Source organism: Prorops nasuta, unplaced genomic scaffold (assembly GCF_024137725.1).
Source record: "Prorops nasuta isolate Cenicafe-Biocafe unplaced genomic scaffold, Cenicafe_Pnas_1.2 PNAS00007, whole genome shotgun sequence".
Classification (NCBI taxonomy): Eukaryota; Metazoa; Arthropoda; class Insecta; order Hymenoptera; family Bethylidae; genus Prorops; species Prorops nasuta.
The window spans coordinates 1,141,984-1,152,449 of NW_027116804.1; the positions used below are offsets into that span (position 1 = coordinate 1,141,984).

A 10,466-nucleotide genomic window follows, 5' to 3' on the forward strand; every position below is an offset into this window, starting at 1 on the left:
TTCCGGAAATGCGTCAAACCTTGGGCGTCGGCCGTGGATGTGGAGACTTTTTGGTCGTCATGTGTCGAAAGATCATGGCGCTACTGACGACACATGACCTATTAAGCCTCCTACATATATGCGAGTTCCGCGACCCTCAAGTCAAGTCTTATTCTGTGCAAGCTTAGCCGCTGCCGCCTCATCCGCGTTCCAAGGTCGTAACTCTAGTGTTCGTTCCCCGGGAGCAGAGTACTCCACCGTATTCTAACAAATCTCTTGCCCAGTCGCCGTGTACTGGTAATTAAGTCTAGTATAATTCAATCCGAAACGAGTCGTGTAGAAATTGTCGCGAGTGTACATCTTTCAGTCGTGCCTAACACGTACCGTTCTGGAAGACGAGCACAACTACTACGAACTGATCATAATTAATTAAGTGCGAGTAATCCACAACCATCGGAGAGTCTAGTCTCTCCAATAGTTGTGACAAATAGTAAATAATCCTGCGAATGCTGATCCAGCATAATTAGCGTTTACTGTAAGTATAACCCACAAAAAACAAGCTTTGCTTGTAAAAAAAGGACGGCAAGTACATAAGTCGTATCTAGTATGATTAATATATAGTAATATAAAATTTTTTAATTAAAAAAAAGTAGTGAAATCCAAATGTTAGGCAAGTATAAATTTTTTCCATGGCGAAAATTGAAATTTAGAAAAAAGTAAATAGTAATACAAAAATTACTTGCCAGGCCCGTTGTATGCAATCGTATTAAATAGCCACATTTTTAACTTACGAGAAGCAATGCTTATATTGCAAGATAGCAACTTACACATGAATATTACGGGCCCGGCAAGTAATTTTTGTATTACTATTTACTTTTTTCTAAATTTCAATTTTCGCCATGGAAAAAATTTATACTTGCCTAACATTTGGATTTCACTACTTTTTTTTAATGAAAATATTTTATATTACTATATATTAATCATACTAGATACGACTTATGTACTTGCCGTCCTTTTTTTACAAGCAAAGCTTGTTTTTTGTGGGATCTTATAACGTTTTGTAAGAATATAGGAATTAAAACTAAAAATTCTTTTAACTAATTCAATCTAATAAAACATTTTCCAATGTTCTCATCGTTCCATAATGTAAAGCTTCAATTCGAGATATTAATTTATTAATCTATTAAATATAATACAAATTATTACAATGATGAGTTCTTATCATAATTACACTTTTAGAGGCATTTAACATAGGATTCAATGACTGTTTGAGTTATATTTTCAACATCATATACCCAATATCACATTAAAGCCTTTCGCTTTCAAAAATTTGTTTCTAAATTTACCTTTAAATCCACTTTTTTCTTAGGTGTTACTCTCACTATCATCTTTGCATTATGGCTCTTTCCCTGGTAAACTAGTGACATTTATATATTCTTTTCATTAATATAAACTGTAAAATATATACCAGTTAATGCAATGGAAGTCTATGTTTTTTAGGTATACTGCTTTCAGTTTCTTGAAGTTACACACTGTATGTTCTATTACATGTGAAATATTGAAATTATGAATTCCTTTCATATTTACACATTTACATGATTTTATTATAATTTTCATCAACTATGTTATTTCTAATTCCAAAGTTGTATGCCCAAAATCACCTGCAGGCACTTCACTCTCAAGGATTTTCTTATAAATTAACTCATATTTATCCATCACTTTTTTAGCTGTTAACCTCAACATCAACTTTGAATTATGGCACTTTCTCCAGCACACTAGTGCCATTTATATTTTCCCTTCATTAGTATAAACTAGGAAATACACCAATTTATACAATGGATGCCTCTCTTTATTAAATATACAGCTTTCAGTTTCCTAATTTTATTCACCATATGCCTGATCACATGTAAAATATTGCAATCATGAATTCTTTTCATATTTACACATCTACATAAATTTATTATAATTTTCATCAACTATGTGATTTCTAATTCCAAAGTTGTATGCCTAAAATCACCTGCAAGCACTTCACTCTTAAGGATTTTCTTATAAATTAGCTCATATTTATCCATCATTTTCTTAGCTGTTACCGTCAATATCAACTTTGAATTATGGCACTTTCTCCAGCACACTAGTACCATTTATATTTTCCTTTCATTAATATAAACTAGGAAATACACCAATTTATACAATGGAAGCCACTCTTTTGTGGATATACTGCTTTCAGTTTCGCAAAGTTATTCACTGTAAATTCTATTGCATGGAAAATATTAATATGATGACTTCTTTTCATTGTTTCATTTCTAGATGACGTTATCATTAAAATTATGATTTAATTGACTTATATATTTCAAAGGGTTTATGCCCAAAATCACCTGCAAGCCTTTCGCTATTAAAAATTGGCTTCCAAATTAATTTTTTAATTTCTCCACCTTTTCCTTAGGTTTAACTCTCAACATTAACTTTGCATTATGGCTCTTTCTATGGTAAACTGGAATCATTTCTGACTTCTTGTATTAAATATTACAGCTTAACCCTGCACAATGACACAATAAACATGTTATTGTAAATCAATCTGAAATAAAATCTCACTAAGTACCAAAAGATATATTACATATTATATTATAAAAATCAATGTTATTCTTATAAAAAATTAAATTTGAATAATTTTTTTGGTAATAATAATAATTTCTTTCTATTCTGATTGGGGAAGCGTAGGTAAATATATGGTTTTAATACTTTTTTATATTATAATTGAATATTAAATAACGATTAGAAAATATTTATCTGCTTTTCTTTAATCGTAGTAATAAGAAAGATTTATTGTCTCATGGAAAATTGTTTGTATATATGATATAACCTATCGGACAGTTGAAATCCATATGAGTTTAAAGAAAAGAAAAATTTAAACATGAATTTTGTTATTGATTTCCATACCTGGATGTTTAGCATATGTTTAAACCTCATCCTTCTCTGTTTCATTTACAACCTTTGTTAATCTGCATTCTCCAATGACAGGGTATTTCCAAGAATTGTTATAGCATTTGGCACTGGTTGGCATCAAACTGCAAACTATGAAATAATGCCTATATATAACTTTGTTTTAATTAAACAAATTCTTTTTACAATGTACTTACTTTACATGAAAATGTTTATGTTTATAGCTATTGAGACACTACCGTGTGTCTTAATTATGAGTGAATGTAACAAGATTATCCTTATCTGTTTTATCTGCAATAACCTGCATTTTTGAATAACAGGGTATTTCAATAACCTTTGAAGTACATCTGGAAAGAGAGACTCAACAAAGTAATTGTTATATTTTAATACATGCTTGAGCTGAATTAAAAAATAAATAAATAAACAATTAATTTTTAATTACATACATTTTAAGCGGTTGAATGAGTTACACATACTTTACCATGTGATAATGAACAATTGGCTTATCTTTTTCTTTCGCTAGTAAATTGACATATCATTGAGTCATCAACAGTTAATCACATTTCAAACTACTGTTTCCATTGCTCAACCAGTACTCCGTAGTTGCATTAAACCAAAGCTCTGTTTTCCAGCAACACATGGCAGCACTATCTTCATTATCTATTTTATTATAAAAAGTAGTAATATCCACTGGAACTGTAACTGATTCCTCTTTAACTATGGTAGTACTTTTTGGTGCTTGCATTTTTCCAAGAATTGTTATAGCATTTGGCACTGGTCTGGCATCAAATTGCAAACTATGAAAGGATACCTTGTATATAACTTTGCTTTAATTAAACTAATTTTTTTCACAATGTACTTACTTTTCTTAAAAACGTTTATGTTAATTGTTGTTGAAACACTACCATGTGTGTTGGTTATGAGTGAACGTAACAACCTCATCCTTCTGTTTCATTTACAATTTTCGTTAATCTACATTCTTCAATAACAGGGTATTTCCAAGAATTGTTAGAGCATTTGGCACTGGTATGACTTCAAATCAGAGGTGCATACAAGGAAAATATTTTATTTATAACCTGAAATAAAATCCCACAAAGTACCACAAAATATTAAATTTTAATATATTTTACAATGTTGTGTTACTTATCTGATTCTCCATCAGACTCCTTCATGTATTTATTCCTTTAGTTTGTTTAATTATCTACACTTTGAATTATATCATACTATTTTTATCCCAACAGAGTAATTTTGATTTTGACAGTTCTATCGAAATCGATCGAAATTTAGGGTTATGCCGGTATTGAATATAGCAGGTGAATATAGCAGCCAACTTCAGCCCGAGACATACAGATCAGCCCGAGACATACAGAAAGGAAGGAGAAGAATTTCAACTTCGGCATATATATAGCTAACAGAGTATGAGATCTCTGGATTGCGTGAACCGATTTTAATGTTTATGGGCTCAAATGAAAGCTCGTTCAAAACCATTTTAAGAAAAGCTTTGCTTAAATCATGATAGTGGATTATTCACAAAGAAAAATCGGTTTGAAAATTAGGACAGCCAAACTTGCTGTATAAGAGAGTAGTGCCTCGACGGCCGTATATACATGTCATTATCTACTTTTTTCTGTACTTGTCGTCGAGACACTACCGTGTTTCTTGATTGTAATATCTGAAAATACAAACTTTTGTGTCAAACTTGCTGTTCCAACGTATGTTTATACATACTATCATTCACCCCGAATCTTGCCAACTCATTACATTCTTACCGCTCGGAGTGTAATACTTTAGTATACTGTACTGTGAGTCGCAAAGCTCAGTCGGCGTTTCTACTGACCCAGACTCTAGTGTTAAGTCAGCCGAAACTCGACCGATAGGCGGCCACGACTACCCAGTACGTAACACCTGATTTACTTGGTGCATGCCTTCAACAGTGCAGTACACATTGAAAAATCATAGAAAATTAATCGATCGTTGAAATTGATGGATTTAGCACTTCGTTATTTTTTTTCTGGGAGCATTTAAGTTTGCTTTATTTAAATTTTCGTTACTTTCCTGATTTACTTGGTGCATTGTGAGGATAAAATCTAAGGAAGGAGGAGAATGAAAATCCATCTGTACCTACTACTTCTTTTTCTTCGATGAAAGACGTGCTGAATTTTCGTAAGTATACTTGCTTTGTTAAAAAATAGAGCTATTACTATGCGAAAAGTAACAACATGATTTCAATTATGTCTGAGGTGAGAAATATTGGCTACGCAATCGGAGACTTTCGTCACGGGAACACAAGCTGCGCAAATGGAGCTGAGGTAGACCTTACTTCGACGAGGCAAAGTGGACCATTTTGATTCTAGATGGAAGAACTAATCAAAATGGTACGATTATCAGCAGCAGCAACGAGAATAACAACACGCAGAGCCCAGCTATCTCGCTGCAGATTATTAGAAAAAACAAAAAAAAATGAAGATTGTGAAAAATATGTATTTTAAATAATAATAAAGTGGGTTTTTTATGCCGCAAGGCTTTTTCCCAAAATCTACGTGTATTTATACGTTCCCTCAATTCCTTTCATAATAAATTAATTTTAAAATATGTGTTCTCTCTCTCTCTCTCTTAAATCTCTCGCGTAAAGGGCTGGGACGTTTGGGTGGGGGGGGGGGGGATCGAGAGGCTGTCACGTGCTCAATTTTCCCCCCTCCACCAGGGGTGTCACGATTTTCCCCCTCCGCCAGGACAGTCACGTGCTTAATTTTCCTCCATCACCAGGGGTGTCACGTGATTAATTTTCCCCCAACACCGGGGGATCACGTGCTTAAGTTTCCCCCACCATCGGGGTGTCACGTGATTAATTTTCCCCCACCACCGGGGTGTCACGTGATTAATTTTCCTACACCACCGGGCTTCCCCCAGCACGCTGGAGTGGGGGCAATCCCTCCTCCCCCCTCCGCTAAGGAGTGTGGGTATTTCCCCTACCACCCCTTCCCCCGCGGAACCCCGACCCCCCCCCCCCCCGCCACTCGGTCATAGAATCCTCCTAGCCACACTACTACAGGGTTATTAAGGGATCTAATATAAAACTATTGACAGGTAGCCGTTTCCGAAAATCCGATTTTAGTGTTTTTCACTCTACGCTAATGTGTATGAAAGTTTGGTATATTTAATTCAATTCGTTTACTGCGAACGAAGATAAAAATTAGTACGGAAATATAAAAGCGATATCCAGCTACCTAAAATTTGATTATTAAGATATAAACATTTAAAAAGTACATGATTTAAATGTTTAAGCTATACATTCACGGTGAATCAAATGCACAATATACAGGGTGTTTCACGTAAGGCGCCCCAGCTCGAAATGAGGACTCAGAGCGCATGGTGGGGGCAGATGCATCTAATTGGCCGCGGAGGGAGAGAGAAGGAATACCGTGGAGAAGGAAAGAGCTATACATTGGTATACGATACGCCTAGCGTATCGCTATCCCATCCCTATCCCGCTCGAGGACCAAGAGAGATAGAATAATTGGAGAAGGAAAGAGCTATACATTGGTATACGATACGCCTAGCGTATCGCTGCCCTTCCCTTCCCCGCTCAACCAGTCATTTTTGGTCAACTCTTGTCCTCTTTCTCTCTCCCTCTCCCCTAACCGCGGCCAATTAGATGCATCTGCCCCTACAATGCGCTCTAAGTCCTCTTTTCGAGCTGGGGCGCCTTACGTGAAACACTCTGTATATATATACAGGGTGATTCTCTAACGGCGGGAAATAGGAGATTCGTGTTAGTTGACTATAGCGCTCAGGATGATGGTATCTGAGAGCGCTGATTGGTCAATATCGTATAGTGCCAACTTAAAATAGGCCATTACCAATAGTTTCAACCAAAAAATGAGACCCATCCGCCATCTTGGTGTAAAAGTGTTTACACACTTTTCGTAAATAGAAGCAGAAGGAAATGAATGAGCTGCCAAAAGTAGTGATTCAGATCAATTTGTGATAAGTGTAACTTTGGCAAATGAAAGTGATGATTGTAATAAAAAGAGGAGATAGAGAAGAACTTGGTTTTCATAAAATTTGTTATTTAATGTATTAACCATGACTGACTCAATGAAAACTTAAATATGTTTTTCTTTGATGGAAATGGATAACATCTGATAGGTCATTGTGTCCACTGGTATAACAAGAAGTTTGAGTTTGTTGTTACAAAAATACACTTGATTATTAAAGAAGATGGAAACACTGTAATGTAAGGCTTTGACTGAATATGGTCTTGTCATTTATTAACATGAAATTGCTTATATTAATTTTAATACAAAACTATCACATTCTTACAGGGAATTTTATACATATGCATTGTCATTCTGTAAATAAAACTTGTATCAATTGGAATAACCAAGAGCGAAGAGCTTAGAATTGTACGAGCAAAGCTTTTTCATAATTGAAGAAACTGTGGATTGAAATAGCACTGGTAAATATGCTTGAAAAATTGATTATTACACAAATTTGGTTATTAATAATAAAGTTTAACCAGTTTAGATTTGAAGAATATAGGAAATCTGCATTTTATACGATTATTTTCAAATGTGCAGTAATTACATCAATATTTGCAGATATGTGCTATTGATCATCGAAGGGATACTTACAACATAGTTTTCATCTGCATGATCTTGACTGACAGTGGTCACTACAATAGCCTGGTGATAATCAAATAGCATCTACTAAGTTTGCTACATATATATCTTACACTCAGGATTAAATTATTCATGGATGTCTTTACAGGTTACCAATTGTTTAGAAACATGGAGTCACTATTAATCCAAATTGTCTATGGAACCAATAACAATTACAATGACACATGCCTGTTTGCCAGAAATAAGTTGGATTCATTTGTTTAATCATGTTGCACTGCAATAGATAAAGGGAATAAGCTGATAAAAGATACTTCAAGCAAGAAAAAAAACAAGAGACCTTTTAGTCCTTAAGCAAATAAAAGGGTTAAAGGTATAAAAATTAATAAGGAAATACAGTCGTTTAACCCATTAATATTGTTAGAAACGAAGAATCTATGGTAAGAAATGTTCTAATGATCATACTATAGAAGTTTTGCAACTCACTATGGACAAAATTAGATTTGCAAATACTTCTTAATTAGTAAAGCATATCATTGATCACCAGTATCTTATATATTAACGATTGACATAATTTGATAGATGCTTTACTTCATGAAGTTACTTGATCATTTATTCAATTATAAGATTCAAAAGATTTTAAGCTATTAATGTTATTCGAAGTTTATGAACATAAGACTATGAATTTCGGCATTCTCTTAAAAAAAATAACAATTAAGTTAACATTTGTAAAATTTCTGTTCGAATAGTTTATGATATACGCTTGTTGTTATGATAAATAAAATTTATATTTTATAAAGTAAACTTTTTATTTAAAATAATATTTTCGATTAAATAACTCTCTTCGTTAAATATTTAATTATAAAAAATTAACAAAGATATAAGACATAGCACTACTATGTACACAATGCACTATATATTAGATGTATTGCTCAAATAACCCTCTTGCAACTGCATAACAATAATCTAGCCTCTTTTGAAACTCTTGCAATGTATTTTGCAGTATCAGGGGGGTTATACTCTCGCAGGCGGCTATAATACAGCTTCTTAATTCTTCCACGTTCTCTACTTCTATCCCGTCATACAACCTACCTTTTAAATACCCCCATATACCGAAGTCTAACGGGGCAAGATCAGGAGACCTTGGGGGCCACTCTATGGGGCCGTACTTCCCTATCCACCTGCCCGTGTATTTCATATTTAAATATTGTGTGGTAATTCTGGCAGTATGGGTCGGAGCTCCGTCCTGTTGAAAAATTATTTTTCTCTGTAAATAAATAAATCAATTTAATAATAATAAATGGTTAAATAACATATTTTCTTTAATTCAACGTACATGATTAACAGCCAGCCTTTGCACTCTTTGTTCGACCGCATTTATCAACAACTGCAAATATTTATCAGCATTTAAATTGCCGTCAATGAAAATTGGACCTATGATATTGCTCCCCAATATTCCAAGCCAAACGTTCAGCTTTTTTTGGTACTGAATATGTGACTGAACGACCTCGTAAGGATTGTGCCTTGACCAAATTCGTGTGTTTTGTCTGTTGGGTGCATGGACTAAAACGAATGTAGATTCAGCCGAAAATAAAATGTTATATAAAACATTAGGATCATTTTCTATTTTTTGATTCATTATTCTCGAAAACACTGATCTTTTAACATAGTCTGGTTCTATTAACTTTTGGCAATTTTTTACTTTATAAGCCCTAAATTTGGCTTTTTTTAACGTTCGTTGCACGGACGATTTTGAAATTCCAACTAATCCAGCGGTATTTGCTATAGAATTACTTCCATTACTTTCCGCGCAATTAATAATTACTTCTCCAACTTCTGTCGGTAATGCTCTTTGAGGTCGCCTGTGTTTTTTGTGGTCAGGATCTAAACATCCAGTTTCCTCAAATTTTTGTATTATACGATGCACAGTACTGGATGTAGGTGTTAAGCTATCGTTAGATTCTTCCGCAATTAATTCTACAATTTTTCTAATGGAATGACCACTATAATGCCATTTGATTATCTGTATTTTATCTTTTACATTCATTTTTAATTATATCTATAAAGTGTTTGTGACAATTAACTTAATCAGTAAAATAGTAATGTAATTAATTTTACATACTAATGATCTTAATAACTCACATGCTACAAATTTAATATTATTTTTCTTTATTATCTGTAATGTCTGAAAACCTAGTATCTATTTGCAACAAACTCAATCAAGAAAACACCTCATAGCTGAAATGCTTTTTCGATTCGATTTTGTTTCGTTTAAAGGGACAAACGAAACAAAATCGAATCGAAAAAGCATTTCAGCTATGAGGTGTTTTCTTGATTGAGTTTGTTGCAAATAGATACTAGGTTTTCAGACATTACAGATAATAAAGAAAAATAATATTAAATTTGTAGCATGTGAGTTATTAAGATCATTAGTATGTAAAATTAATTACATTACTATTTTACTGATTAAGTTAATTGTCACAAACACTTTATAGATATAATTAAAAATGAATGTAAAAGATAAAATACAGATAATCAAATGGCATTATAGTGGTCATTCCATTAGAAAAATTGTAGAATTAATTGCGGAAGAATCTAACGATAGCTTAACACCTACATCCAGTACTGTGCATCGTATAATACAAAAATTTGAGGAAACTGGATGTTTAGATCCTGACCACAAAAAACACAGGCGACCTCAAAGAACTTTACCGACAGAAATTGGAGAAGTAATTATTAATTGCGCGGAAAGTAATGGAAGTAATTCTATAGCAATTATCGCTGGATTAGTTGGAATTTCAAAATCGTCCGTGCAACGAACGTTAAAAAAAGCCAAATTTAGGGCTTATAAAGTAAAAAATTGCCACAAGTTAATAGAACCAGACTATGTTAAGGGATCAGAGTTTTCGAGAATAATGAATCAAAAAA

At 33.5% G+C, this 10,466-nt stretch overlaps 1 long non-coding RNA gene across 2 annotated transcripts; it reads right to left on the reverse strand.

Moving 5' to 3' along the window:
- Nucleotides 1-986: 986 nt before the first annotated feature.
- LOC136775159 (uncharacterized) lies at nucleotides 987-3,717 on the reverse strand. Of its 2 annotated transcripts, XR_010822906.1 has the most exons (4): nucleotides 3,366-3,717; nucleotides 3,117-3,266; nucleotides 2,917-3,051; nucleotides 987-2,554 (listed from the first exon to the last, which is right to left on the reverse strand). It is a non-coding gene; the product is annotated as an uncharacterized lncRNA (long non-coding RNA). The 2 variants fall into 2 exon arrangements; XR_010822905.1 differs by having other exon boundaries at nucleotides 3,117-3,717.
- Nucleotides 3,718-10,466: the final 6,749 nt, after the last annotated feature.